We start from the raw sequence: 15,652 nt of genomic DNA, 5'->3' as shown, positions 1-15,652 counted from the left end.
GAAAGGAAGAGCATGATCTTGATCTGAACACCAAGATGCCTAAATTCATGGAAAATGCCCCCTTTTATAGGCCAAAATTAGGAACTATTGATTTGATGACTAATTGATGAGTGGGTGGCCAACTCTTGACTTGGTGACAATCCTTATCTTCTTTTGTGTGCCCAAAACATCATTGATAACATCAAAATTGGAGCCCGTTGCAAACATGAAAGTTGTAGGCAATTGTCTCAGCTTTCTTGTGTAAAAGAATCAGCTCATTTGGCCAAAATACCGAACAGTGCTCGGGCTGGAAGACAGATTCGGGCTTCTTTGTTGTTGCTATAATTTGGACTTGTAAATGGCCTTTTTAGATCTTGGGCTCCATATGAAAGTTGTAGGCCTATGTCTTACCTTTCCATCCATATAAATTGGACCTAAATCTGAGATCTATAGCTCCAAATATGACCCAATTACCGAACAGTGTTCCGGTTTGGATTGCACCGACATCTCTTTTCTAAGTTTGACCATCTCTTTACCCTTGCAATTTAAGTTCTTAAAGTCATCAATCAATCCTTTCATTTATGTGATAGGCTTGCATTTAAAATGAACATTTACCACAAATTAAAGGTATCTTATATTATTAGATATATTATTATAAAACATGCTTTAGTTAAGGAGTTATTGATACTTCAAGTGCAAAATGATGATATAAAACCATGATAAAAATGCACTTTTAAGTGCTAATCACACCCCCAACCAGCTTATTACTAGTCCCTAGTAATCAAAGCGTTAAAACAATTTGTAAATTTCACAAAGCAAGGTATTCATCATTTAACTTCCATTAATCTATCTAGATAAACAAACTCTCATTAAATTTATATATCTGCTCAATACCTCTTAACAAGATATTAATAAACCTTTCTTTTATGCTTAATGTATCAACACATAATTATGGGGCTTTTTTTGGAAGAAAATATTTTTTTTTGTTCTAATGTTTAAGGTTAACTTCCTTGGGTTGGGATTATTATTTTTGTCTTTTTTTTCTTTTTTTTAAATGTATATACATATAATTTAAAAACATCATGCATCTTTAACCCATATAATGAGCTTTCAGCTAATGACTCCCAGACAAGTTGGCCTTAGGGCATTATGTGTTAAGACACCCCTACGAGCTTAGTAACTCAGGTCGCAGATACTAATATGTAGATAGTGCAATGTTTGATTCCCTTAAGCTTTTCTCCTCAACCCATGTGACAAGCGTTGGGCCAATAGCTCCCAAGTCAGTTGACTTTAGGGTATTAGGTGTTAAAACACCCCCTCAGGCTTAATTGCTTAGGTTAGGAAGGCTACAAAACCAAACTTATCTATATTTTTATTATTATCATTTTTTTCTTTTCTTTTAATTATATACTATCCCTTTCCCTTAGTTGTTACCTTTAACAAAAGAACATAAATAATATAATAATCCAATATGCAACCCGCAATCTTATGTTAAATTATGTGTGTGTAAATTAAGGTTTAAGAATACATGTTAAATAAGTATATGAGCAGAATTAAATGATAACAATGCGAGAGTTTGTAAACCTGAATATTTCAAGAAGTATTATAATAGACCTTGTTAAAAATGGTTACTAAGATGCGTCTCAAGAGTCACTTTAACAAAAGAGCTCCTTTACTCTGCCATCCTAGTAACAACAATTATGCACATGCTTTATGAAATGAAAAATAATTTTTTTTATCAACTACTACCCTCTCCCCCCAACCAAAATGAGACATTGTCCTCAATGTTCTAAGGTAGAAAGATAGAGTATATAAGATATCACCTAAAATAACGAACACTAACAAACCTGAAACACATTGAAATAAATATAAGAAACAACAAAACATAATAATAAAACCAAAAGACACAAGTTTGTACAAATAAAAAATTCAAATCGTAGTTGTGATTGTGGCTCACATTTTCCCTTGGTTTTACGTCCAAGAACAGCTTAAACGCCCTCAATGGGTCGGGGATAGGCTTCCCATCCAGTTTTCTTAAAAACTAGCAAACATGGTCTTTTTTAGTCAGATTCCCAAGATTATGCCAAGTATGTTCTTTATGAAAATGGGTTCATAAGTCATAGATAATCTTCTATTGACTCTTAAGTCTTATCATAGTCGTTTCTTTGCAATTTTCAGATTCAACCCCTTCCTTACCCTTAGAGATTGACTCATCATCTTTCTCACAAGGTTCGAGAATTGGTTTTTGAATAACCTTACCACTATAAAAAGTGATGACTGATTTGACTTGATCTATGTATTGACTTCCATAACTACTTGCCTTTGCATTGTATTACTGCTTGCGATTTTGCTGTGGTTGAGATGGAAACTTACCTTTCTCTTGAAAATTGAGAACATATGTGAATTTTGCAAGAGTATCTTTAAAATATGTTATGCTTTGAGCAAGTTGAGTGTTGATTGTCTCTTGCTTTTCAATGAATGCATACAAAGTTTCCTCAAAATTTCTTGTAGGACGTGGAGCATAAGGAGGTGCATATCCATGATAATTTTGGAAATTGTAGTGTGCTTGAAACTGTGGTTGTGAAGTTTGTGCATTGTCACTCTTCCAATTGAAATTTTGGTGATTTCTCCAACCAGGATTGTATGTTTGGGAGTATGAGTTGTGGTTGGGCCTTTGGAAACTGTTTAAAGCATGAGCTTGTTCATGGAGACATTCCTTAAAAGAAGACAAGGTTAGATAATTGTTAGTTGAGTGTTCATTTGTTTCACATATTTGACACACAATGTTTTCAATAGATTTTAATTGACCACTCTTTTTCAATTCTAGTGTCTTGACTTTTCTAGCTAAAGATGCAAACTTGGCTTGAAGGTTGTGATTTTCCCTAAGGTTGTACATACCTCCACTAGATGTATGAGGTTGAGTTTTACTCGGTGCCTCATAAGTACCCGCGGTGTCCCATTTTTGAGCATTTTCAACTAACAAGTCTAAGTACTCCATTGCTTCATCAGGGTCTTTATCTTCAAAAGTTCCATTGCACATCAATTTAACCATTTGCCTATCTTTAGGTGTTAACCCTTCATAGAAATGTGAAACCAATCTCCATGTTTCAAAACCATGATGAGGGCAAGTACTAAGCAAGTCTCGAAACCTATCCCAACATTGGTAAAATATTTCTCCTAGTTTTTTAGTGAAAGTGGTGATTTGTCTTTTGAAAGAGTTTGTTCTATGAGATGGGAAAAACTTCTTCAAAAACTGTTGTTGTATTTCATCCCAAGCACGAATGGATCTTGGTCTCAAATTTTGTAGCCATGTTTTAGCTTTATCTTTTAATGAAAAGGAAAAAAGCTTTAATTTGATGGTGTTCATGCTATAATTTAAATTATTATATGTGTTGCAAACCTCCTTAAATTCCCTTAAATGCAAGTATGGATTTTCCAATTCTAAGCCATGAAAAGAAGGTAAAAGTTGAATAATACCTGGTTTAAAATTAAAATGAGATGCATTGGGAGGAAAAACTATGCATGATGGTGCTCTTGTTTTTGTGGGATTCATGTGGTCTCTAAGTGTTCTAGCACGGTTATTCTCATTATTTTCATTATGAAGTGATTGATTATCTTCTTCGACCATATTTTCTGAAAATAGTGAGGATATCCTACAAAGTCTACCACTTGATATACGTGACCACACTCTCATGCATGTGTAGGAATAAAATAAAAAACAAGAAGAAAGCAAAAGAAAGAGGAAGAAAATAAAATAAAAAGAAACAAATTTATATACAAGAAAAGTGAAAAGAGAAAATAAAATAAATATTATAATTTATACAAAACTTACCTCCCCAGCAACGGTGCCAAAAACTTCACACGACCAAAAGATTGATGTCTTCTCCCAAGTGCAGGAGTGTCGAAGTAATAAATAACCCGACAAGACCGGGGTCGAACCATAGGGAGGTTAATTGTACAAATTATAAATAACAATAACAACAACAACAACAACAACAACAACAACAATAATAATAATAATAATAGTAGTAGTAGTAGTAGTAGTAGTAGTATTAGTAGTACTAATAATAATAATAGTAATAGTAATAATAATAATAATAATAATAATAAAGAAAAAGAAGGAGAATAAGAAGATGAGAACTTTGAGATGGAACATTAATGTAACAATTAAACAATGATAATAACAAATGTCAAGGTTAGAGATTCCACTAATGGTATGTCAAACAAATGTCAAGGTTAGAGGTTCCACTAATGGTATATCAAACAAGTATAATATAAAATCTTATTATTCAATTGGAAACCACATATAAAGGAGGTTCCAATCAAATTATAGATTGTTAACATGATTACATTAGTCATCTTATTCGATTAATGCTAATACTTGTAAATTTCATCAAGCATTCATGATTATAACTTATGTTAACAACAAATCAAGTTCCTATCATAGCTTAGGTGTCGGTTATACCATACAAGTTCCTTTCATAGCTCAGGTGTCGGTTATACCATACACTATGAACTATGAAAGTGTCAAACATTTGTTGTACCAAGTGTTATACAACATAAATCAAGATTAGTTATTTAACAAGCAAACATAAATCAAGATTAGTCATTTAACAAGCAAAGTATTAAAGAGTAAACAAGATAACAAATATAAAACATGTTAGTATCAAACATTAAAGTCCATATTAAGTTTACATTATACTTATTCTTACACCATTAGTGTAACCTTTTCACCTTGACATAATTAACTTAGCTAGACATAATGAAAGAAAGAAAAATAGATAAACAAAATAAGAACATAAAAGTTAACTAAGTAAAGGAAAGAAAATGAAAGGCATAAACTTAAAATTAATTAAAGCAAAGCATAAACATTACAAAAAATACAAAGAGAGAAAGGAAGAGCATGATCTTGATCTGAACACCAAGATGCCTAAATGCATGGAAAATGCCTCCTTTTATAGGCCAAAATTGAGAACTATTGATTTGATGACTAATTGATAAGTGGGTGGCCAACTCTTGACTTGGTGACAATCCTTATCTTCTCTTGTCTACCCAAAACGTCATTGATAACGTCAAAATTGGAGCTAGTTGCTCTTGACTTGGCCAACTCTTGACTTGGTGATAATCTTTATCTTCTCAGCTTTCTTGTTTAAACAATTCAGCTCATTTGGACTTCTAGAACTCCAAATATGGCCAAAATACCGAACAGTGTTCGGGCTGGAAGACAGATTCGGGCTTCTTTGTTGTTGCTATAATTTGGACCTAAATCTAAGATCTATAGCTCCCGATATGACCCAATTACCGAATAGTGTTATGGTTTGGATTGCACCGACATCTCTTTTTTAAGTTTGACCATCTCTTTGCCCTTGCAATTTAAGTTCTTAAAGTCATCAATCAATCCTTTCATTTATGTGATAGGCTTGCATTTAAGATGAACATTTACCACAAATTAAAGGTATCTTATATTATTAGATATATTGTTATAAAACATGCTTTAGTTAAGGAGTTATTGATACTTCAAGTGCAAAATGATGATATAAAACCATGATAAAAATGCACTTTTGAGTACTAATCAGCGGCATGAAAAACTTTTATTAGGATGACCCTTACTTATTCAAATATTGTCTTAATCAAATATTTTAAAGATGCATTCCCGATAATAAGGTAAGTAGTATCATTAAATTTTATCACTCTAAGGCATATAAGGATCATTTCTCATAAAAAAGACAACTGCAAAAATCTTACAATATGAATTTTGTTGGCCACCATGTTCAAGAATGCACATACATTCTGCAAAACCTATGAAAATTGTCAAAAGGTGGGATTTAGTTCAAAACACAGAAAGTCTTTAGATGATCTTTTATTGACTCTTAAGTCTTATCATGATGGAGATAAGTATTGTGCAATTCATGACTTATGAACCCATTTTTATAAACAACATGCTTGACATAGTCTTAGGAATCTGACTAAAACAAGACCATGTTTGCTAGTTTTTAAGAAAACTGGATGGGAAGCTTATCCCCAACCCATATAAGGCGTTTAAGTCGTTCTTGGATATATAACCAAGGGAATGTGTGAGCCATAATCACAACTACCTGTACATATATATGTTTTTTTTCAAAAAAATAAAATAATAAAATAAAATAAATAAATAAACACACAGAGATAGAGAGTATGAGACTTTAGATGGCTTATAAATAGGTGGTATGATTGCAATTTCAAGTTCTCATCTATAAAATCTTCTCTTCCTTCCTTTTATTTCTACTCAACCCATACATTCAACATATATAGAAGTGTGTAGAAATGGCGAGTTCCTCAAGTCATCACATATGAAACATTTGTGTTTTTGGTGGATCCAGTCCTGGGAAGGAAATAGAGTTTTTAGAATCAGTAAATTATCTTGGTCAGATACTAACTAAGAGAAAGATTCATTTAGTGTATGAAGGAGGTAGCCTTAGGTTAATAAGGGGAGTGTAAATAACTATTTTTTAGGAGGTAGTCAAGTTATGAGGGTTGTCCTTAAAGCTTTAGCACAAGGGAACATCATTGACAAAATAATTGGAGAGGAACTACAGTTCTCCACAATGTCTGATCGAATAAATGCAATGTTTAAACACGTTAATGCCTTCATTGCCTTACCAAGTGGTCTAGGCACATTGGAAGAGATCTTTCATATTACCTTTTAGGCCTAACTGAACATTCACCATAAACCCATAGGTTTGTTAAATGTTAATGGTTTTTATGATAAGTTGTTGTCTTTTCTTGATGATGCTGTGGAACAGGAATTTCTAACATCTTCTACATGATAAATCATAATCTCTACTACTATTGCTGAACACTTGATTAACCAACTACAATCTTTCACTCTTGTAATTGATCCCTCTATGAGTCACATAAATTGGTCAATTAAGGAAAGTCGTAAAAAGCTTAGATTGGATTTGAACCTTTGTTTGTAAATCTTTATGTCTTTTGGTTTTCTTAATAGTATATTATTTTGTGTTTTGTTGTTTCTTATATTTGTTAAAGTGTGTTTCAAGATTGTTAGTGTTTTAATAAGGCCGTTTTCAAGTCCAAATTGTAGTAACAATGAAGAAGTCCAAATCTGTCCTATAGCCTAGACATTGTTCAGCGTTCAGCCCATATCATGAGTTCCAGAAGTCTAAATGACTTTATTTTTTTTCCTGGAATGCTGAGATAATTTCCTAGAACTATCATGGTACAAGTGATTTCAATTCTGATGTTATCAATGATGTTTTATCCAAACAAGAGAAGATAAGGATTGTCACTAAGTTAAGAGTTGGCCACCCACTTATAAATTAGTCATCAAATGAATAGTTCCTAATTTTGGCCTATAAAAAGAGGCATTTGCCATGCATTTAGGCATTTTGGTTTTGAGATTAATATCATGCTCTTACTTTCTCTCTTTGTATTGCTTATGTTTTGCTTTCATTAATATCAAGTTTATGCCTTTCATTTCTTTTCCTTTACTTAGTTAATTTTTATCTTATTTATGTCCTTATTTTATTTATTTATTTTTCTTTTTTTCATTATATTTAGTTAAGTTTATTATGTCAAGGTGAAAAGGTTACACTAATGGTGTAAGAATAAGTATAGTGTAAACTTAACATGGACTTTAATGTTTGATACTAATATGCTTTTTATTTGTTATCTTGTTCACTTTTAATGCTTTGCTTGTTAAATGGTTAATCTAGATTTATGTTGTATAACACTTGGTACAATAAATACTTGGCATTTTCATAGCCCATAGTGTATGGTATAACCAACAACTGAGCTATTGAAGAAACTTGATTTACTGTTAACATGAGTTATAATCATAAATGCCTGACAACATTTACAAGTATTAGCATTATTCGAATAAGATAACTAATGCAATCATGTTAACAATTTATAATCTCATTTGAACCTCCTTTGTGCGTGTTTTTCAATTGAATAATATGAGTTTAAACTATATTTGTTTAACATACCATTAGTGGATCCTCTAACCTTGACATTTATTGCTATCATTGTATAATCCTTACATTAATCTTCTATCTCGAAGCTCTCATCTTCATCTTTATTATTATTATTATTGTTGTTGTTGTTGTTGTTGTTACTGCTACTATTATTCTTATTATTAGTATTAATATTAGTATTTAGTATTATTACTGTTATTATTATGGATTTGTTGTTATTATGGATTCAATAAGACTAGATAGTATCTTATCCCTTAATGCACTAAAAGACCTTTGTCGCCTGTGAAGGGTGAGCCCACATTTCATATGTATTCTCCTTATTGAATCAACATTTTAGCCTAATTGCATGATTTTTATTTAGCAGGTTGAAATACAGGCTTCCTGTTGAAACCCACTTGTAACACTCAATTGCAACAAAAAAAAAGACAAATGGATAATGAAGGAAAATCCCATTATAACCCACTTGAGAGGGCATATGTGCTATCATAACCCATTCTTGGGTTATTCTCCAATTCACATTTACTTTGTTTAAAAAAGTAAATGAAAAAAAATTAAAAAATTTATCAAAAAATATAACAGTGAAAAAAAGATACCAAAACGCTTAGAAAATGGTCAAAAATTGGTTGATGAGGTTCCAAAATACAAAGATTGAAATTTAATGGTATTTTGTTGATTGGTGAGAGCCCTATTGACAAGGAAAATTTAATTTAATGAAGAAAAGTCCAAAATTAAATGTTCATGGAGTCAATTAAATTTTATTAAAGGTTTAATTGAATTTATAGAGTGTTGATTGCAAGAAAAAAATGATTTTGAAGTCAATTTAGGCTTTAATTAGAAACAATTAAAGTTTTAGGGTCAAATTATATTTTTTGAGAGTTAATTTGTTTAAATTAGGAGCATAATTGCATAAATATTAAAGTTTGATGGTCAATTAAGGACATAATTAAAGAAATCCAAAACCAATGACTAAAATAAAAAACACGCATAAATAGAGGGGCTACAATTGAACCAAATCAAAGGCCAACTTGAAAAATTAGAAGTTTATTGATCAATTGAGGGTCACATCACATAAATTGAAGACTAAGGATCAAAGTGAAAAAGACAGCCAATTTTAGGGCTGCTGTTTGCTTTTTAGCAAGGATGCAATTGCATTGATTTTTAAATCAAAATTGGAATTGAGCACTCGATTGAACAAATTAGAAATTAAGGACCAATGTGAACTCTAACATGTTTTTTGTTGTCTTTTTCTTTCAAATGAAACAATGATTTTTATACAAAACAGCGTTGTTTCATACGCTATTCATTAAAAAAAAACCCAAAATAGTGTTGTTTTGAATGGCATTGTAGCCTTTCTTCTTCCCTTGGACGCATGAGGCAGGGGAAGAAGAAGACTTTTCTCCCTTACTTTGCCCATTCCCTCTTTCTCTAAAAGCACCAAAAAGAAACTGACCTAAAACACACCACATGCCTAAATTCTAACTCATGGCCTACCACGGTGTAAAGAAAAACAAAAGGGATGCACCCCTTAGACGGTTGTAGGGCAGCTGTATAGTGGTCGCCCTTGCCTTTCTCTCCCCTCTATTTTACCTATAAATGCATAGGGGGAGAGCACAAAAATGGAACCCAAAAAAAAAGGGTGGACAGACTAAAAGAAAGAAAGAATAAAGAAGACCCGAAGAGAAAGAAAGAAGAGAAAACATAGAAAAAGGAAGAAAAAGAAAACAAAGGAGGAGCTGCCACTAACACCACCTTAGTTGGAACCACCACCACTGCTAACCATCACTGATGACTGAGGCTGCATTTCACTTCTCTAGGTAAAAACTTTGCCCCTGTTTTCTTTTGCTTTTGTTTCTTCCCTCACCATGTAGGAAGTGCAGAGTGCACATCTCTCTAAGCGAGGTGAAGTTGGTTACTGTGCTCAAGCACAGTGACCAACTAAGGTGGGCTAGGCTCATGAATATTGGGGCGAGTCTAGTACAACACAACAATGGTGGGCCGGGTTCGACCCAATAAAACAAATATATATATGTTTAAATCTTAGTGATTTCCCCGCATGTATTATTATTCTATTTTGTTTAATCTCAATTTGTTTTTTTTTATCATTTCAAAAAAATATGAATCCAGTACTAAAATACCTGGTTTTCGTCAAAACTTTCAAAAATACAAAAAAAATTTAAAAAAAGAAAAAAAATATTTTTGTGCATACAATTAAGTGTCTCAAAGCTAAAAAATCATATTGTGTATTTCATACACCAAAAAACAATGTTTTAACATGCATTTTGACTTGTTTATTAAAGTTAAGAGAACATTGATCAAAATTTCAAAAACAACGAAAATTTTATTTTGTTTTGTTTTACTATCAGGGATTATGAATTTATACATAAAACATACTCGTGATATTAAAAATTTATTTTTGTTGAGAACATAGAACAATTATATTTTACCCCATTAAGATAAGAACCTTCTTATAAAGGGGGTTTTCTTAAATCTTAGATAGACAAGACCAACAATTAAAAACCATAACAACATCTTAGATTTTATTAGATGATAAAGCAATGCAGCTTACCTAAGGTAGGGCGTAGTTTATGTGTTAATACCTTCCCTTTCACAAGCAGTCTCCATACCCCATCTCTTAGATCAGTTAGAGTTTCTAGTAACCAGAATACAAGGTGGCAACTCCTATTCAAATTTTACACTGATAAAAGATAAGAACATTTACTTAAATTTCAAAAAAAACAAAAATTTTATTTTGTTTTGTTTTAGTACCAGGGATTATGAATTTATACATAAAATATATTCCTGATATTAAAAATGTATTTTAGTTGACAACATAGAACGGTTAGATTTTACCCTATTAAAATAAGAACCTCTTTACAGAGAAGGGCTTTTCTTAAATCTTAGATAGACAGGATCAAGAATTAGAAACCATAACAAGACCTTAGATTTTATTAGACAATAAAACAATGTAGCTTATTCTACCAAATTTTTGACCCATGTTTTGATAAATTTTCAGAAAAATCCAAAAATAGCGTTCAAGTCGATTTTTACGAAGATCCAAAAAATATTTTTATATATATATTTGCATCATTTTAAGCATATTTAGCATTGTCTCAAAAGAATTTAAATTTTCAAAGGTTTTTGGAATGCGTTCAGCTTTTAATGTGTTATTTTTAAAATCACTAATTTTCCTCATTCAAGTCGATGTTGATAAGAAAAATTAGATTTACAAAAAAAAAAGTTAAGGGACCAAGTTTGAAAACCTAGCAATATTTTTACCTATAAATACTAGTCTCTACAACACACACAAAATGGGGGCAATTTTACACATTAAAAAATCCACAAAAAAACCTAACCCTAAACCATCACTTTTAGAGCCAATAGTTGCCCCCTCCTGCTGGCCAATTTTTTCCCTTCACAACTGCCTCTAACCCAAGCCATCCCCACGTCCTACACACCAGCCCTTTTTTTCCTGCACTATAGCCAACACTCTTGATATTCTCTCCTCTCCTAGCCGGCTTGATCTTCTTCTTCACCCATGGAAGTCAGCCGCCGCTACACACACCGAACAAGCTCCCCTCTCTCAGCCGCAACAGCACCTACAAAGCCATCCCCATCATCACTAGAACCACATACCAGCCTTTTCTGATGATATCTCCACCTCAGCACCATCAACTACCTCTCCCATCTTCATAGCAGCTCCAGCGGTTGAAGGCGACAACAGATCTCTTGTCCATCTCTGCCGGCCAAACCTCACAAAAGCCAAGCAGCCGACGGCTTTCTTGGTCATACAACTAACCACCTAAAACAGAGAAGGGGAAACAAAAAGGAAAAGAACCAATCTGTAGAGGAGCCAATTCAAAATAGAGAAAAAGAGAAAGACACAAATTTGAAAACAAAGGAAAGAAAAACTAAAATCGACTACCTGTTGCGTTTTTAGGTGTTTTGCAGGTCACATCGGTGAGGATGGGAAGAGGGGAGGAAGTTGTGACTGACCCCAGCTTTTTTCAGGGTTTTGTGCAGTGGCGTGTGAACCCCCGCGCCGCTAGTGGAGGAGATGCGTTGCCACTACTTTTGTGGTCTAGAAGGAGTCCCTTGCAATTCTTGGAGTTTTAGGGGCTATTTTGCAAATTTTAATTTTTTTCATGTAATGTTTTTGTTTAGTTTTGAATTTTTATTATTTGTAGTGTTGATGTAACAAAAAAAAAGAAAAGAAATATAGTGAAAGTGTATGTGTGGGTTTGTATTTTTTGTATGAATGTTTTTTTTTTATTTATAATAAAATTACAAGGAATAAAGAAGAATTTGATATTTTGATTTGCTTACGATTAAGAATTATAAACTTACACATAAGTTGTATTTCTAATATCCGATGAGAAGATAATTATTAGAACTTTTTTAACACATCAAAGTCATGAAGTAGCTTACCTCAGGTAGGGTGTGTTAGGGGCCCAACCAATCCCTTACTCTTGAATTTCTGACAAGACCAGTATATTCGGGTTTCCTAGTAGCCCTCGTTTAAATACTAGGTGGCAACTCCAATGAACCAATCAAATCAAACGGAATGAAAAATCACCAGCCAATGTCGTGCGGGTGACATGCAATAGAATGGCGACTCCACTAGGGAAGGTACTGTTTCTAACAATATTGGACTAAGCTTTGTGTATTTGATGTGTTTATGTTTTCATATTTTTTTCTTATTTTATTTTTCTTTTATCCATGTACTTTGTAGAATTGTCTCATGCATCACATTTCTTTATTTTTGAAAGCACACACAAGCTTTTAGGTTAGGTGGGGAATTAGTGATTTGCCCTATAACTATGGGTCAGGGTTGAGATGTGTGGAAACCCAACTCATATCTAAGTGCCTGCTTGGTAATGGTGGGTATACGTACCTTAACAATTTCTTGCAACACCCCTATACTATCTTTACAAAGATCGTCACTTGGCAGATATGAGACCTTTTTTAAACTAGGTAGGAAACCTAACCATGTTCACATAATGTATAGAATATTATTTTTTATTTGCATCAGGGCGAACCCTTCTTGAAGCAACTTGAACTCAAGACTTATGGATGACCTAATGGTTGTCACTAAGAAAATTTTCATTGTAAAGTTTGGGCAAGAATCACGATTCTTGTTTCATCATACAAGAGTTATGACCATATGTCACCCCTCGAAGGGCAAGCTCATCATATAGATTACATGCTCATACATTTGTCATGCATGCATCGGGATGAAAAGTTGGTTCCCTCAATTGAGGTCTACTATACTGGACTAAAAAAAGATGGAAAATAAAGAAAGAGGTTGGTGAGAGATTGATTTTGAAAAGGAAATTGAGAGCATCAAATGTGAAGTAGTTATACTCGATCTGCTTAAACAAGTGTTGAACTTTAAGAATGGAAAGGGAATGTTTGCGCAACCTCTTATGGAAGCACTGTTAGTCCATATCCCACACAAGGAAAAATAATGAACTTGTTTTCTTAGCACTGCACCAGTAAAGGCTATAAACACGGAAATGGCACCACCTCTCCTTCATTTCAGTCATGAACGACAACAATGCCATTAGTAATCAATAAAAGACAATCTCTTTTTTGGTTCAGTCGCACTGTTAATTGTTCTTTGACTCTCCATCTTTCAATGGAACCCAATAGCTATCAACCTTTCATGCCATGAGTAGAGGCCTTCTTTCTAGCCATATCTACTATGAACTCTATTCTAGTCCAAAACACAGGATATTGGTATGAAAAACATGACTTTACATTGAACTTCAACGTGCTAGAGCTTTCTCGACTGAGATCTGTTTATGGCTCTACTAGTGGGCAATCCAAGAAGTAATGAAGTAGTTCTAGAAACTAGTGACAGAATTAAAACACAAAAGTAGAGGGAAGAGACATGACTAAATTGAAAAACATAAAAAAGACTGAAACTTCAATAGAGTAGAACTCCCTTTATTGGTGTTTGTTTGTTGCACCACCAATGAGGAATTGAAAAGGACATAAAGAGTTTCAGATTCATCACTTTTATAGTAAAGACAAGGCATGATTCCACGTGTCGGTAATGGTGATGTTGTGCGCTACTAAGATTACCTAACTGTTGGGAGGTTCCAACAATCCTCAAATAACATAACAACATTGGAGGATTGACATCATGTTGTTGTAAGGATTGTCCAAGTAATTAAACAAGATATGAAAAGAGGAAAGATTGAAGGATCTACCATGGATTCCAAAAACGTTATGAGAGTTGAATCAAAAGACGACTCTCAACTGAGAAACCTCAGTTATTTTCCCTAGTCAGGTCTTGCCATAACATCAATTGCTTAAATATCTTTGCCAAAATTGACGTCCCTCTACCACTCAATTTGTCTACCAGATTCTAGACTTGTTGCCTTAACTTCATTAAGTCATATGCAACCATTGTTTCCTAGGTGGTATAATCCAAACGATATATGAATATCATTATGGGTTCCTCAGCCATTTCAATTGAACAGTTGCAAGAATTTCAAGAATCGAGACTAAGTAATGGTGATCAAGAAGCGAGTTGAGTTTGTGAAAGATGATGTCATTGGCCATAATCACCAGAACAACCTCAGATTGACAAAAGATAAAAAATGCTTGGCAAAGCACAAATATTGCCAGAAAAGCTAATCCATGAATGGTGCTAAATTGACAATCATTTTGTTGTGGATTATTGCCATTGTGCATTTTGTTTTGGGGTCACATCTCATTTTTAAAAGAAACATGTCATTCCTTTGGCTTGTTGTTGTTTTGAAATCAAGAGATGCTTCTTTCAAAAGGGTATTTTGATAAAATATTTTGATCAAACTCCAATATGCAAAATTAAGGCTAGTTAATCCTAAAAGATTAAAATATTTTGATTGCATAAATGACTCAATATTTGTTAAAATGGCAAGATAAACACTATGAGGTGACTAAACAAATTTTGAGCTTACACATGAAATTGAACCACCCATAATACAGCTAAATTTTAGCAATATGCATAATGACATGTAGTGGATTCAGTAGTTATGGACTCACGAATCATGATTCTTACAAGTGCAAATCATTACACTGGATGAGGTCAAAATTTATTTGTTCTAACCAACCTTGCTTGAAATGAGAAAAGGCCATCTTTGTTCATCCCTTTGCTTTCTAAAAATATCTATCCCTTACAATTTCCATTTGAGCCTAATAGAATATTTCTTTTCAAAAGAAACCCTGACTAGGATCACACCCCACACTGGGGGCAAATAAGAGCTTTTTGTTAGGAAAGATGAAGACAATGTTAGAATCAATGGATGAGGGGAAGGCTAAGAACAAAAGTTCAACAATTGGTAAAAGTCTAACATATAGACTGGGGCATGTAAGAAAACTTTGAGGAAGGCTATTGAAAAAAAAACGAGTGGAAATTGCCAACACTTAAAGGCAAGTCAAAGATTAAGGAAGGAGAACACCTATCAAGTCATCAAGTCTAGAAAGAGCAAAATAGGTTTCAATTAAGAAAAGACATAACATATGCCAAAAGTCAATACTAGAAAAAAAAATATCGAGTTACAAACATTATCTTTTGGTTTCAATGATAAAGCCTCTAACGATTACATTCATTTTTCATCAAGGAAGAAGTTGGATTTTCTTTATGACCTAGGATAAGAGAATTCTGATATTTGAGGTTAATAAGGTTATGTGTCACTTTCCCTAGAAAGACA

The 15,652-nt window shown here is 33.1% G+C and overlaps 1 long non-coding RNA gene across 1 annotated transcript in view; it reads right to left on the bottom strand.

Annotated features, from left to right (window-relative positions):
• Nucleotides 1-14,932: 14,932 nt before the first annotated feature.
• LOC105116659 (uncharacterized) overlaps nt 14,933-15,652 on the bottom strand; it is an 18,885-nt gene continuing 18,165 nt past the window's right edge. The window contains exon 3 of the long non-coding RNA XR_840569.1: nt 14,933-15,089. This is a non-coding gene — a long non-coding RNA (uncharacterized LOC105116659). The remainder of the gene's footprint in view (nt 15,090-15,652) is intronic.

Source organism: Populus euphratica, unplaced genomic scaffold, assembly GCF_000495115.2.
Source record: "Populus euphratica unplaced genomic scaffold, PopEup_1.0 scaffold1005.1, whole genome shotgun sequence".
NCBI lineage: Eukaryota > Viridiplantae > Streptophyta > Magnoliopsida > Malpighiales > Salicaceae > Populus > Populus euphratica.
Note: the sequence above shows the minus strand (reverse complement) of the source record. Positions and strands in the feature narration are given on the sequence as shown.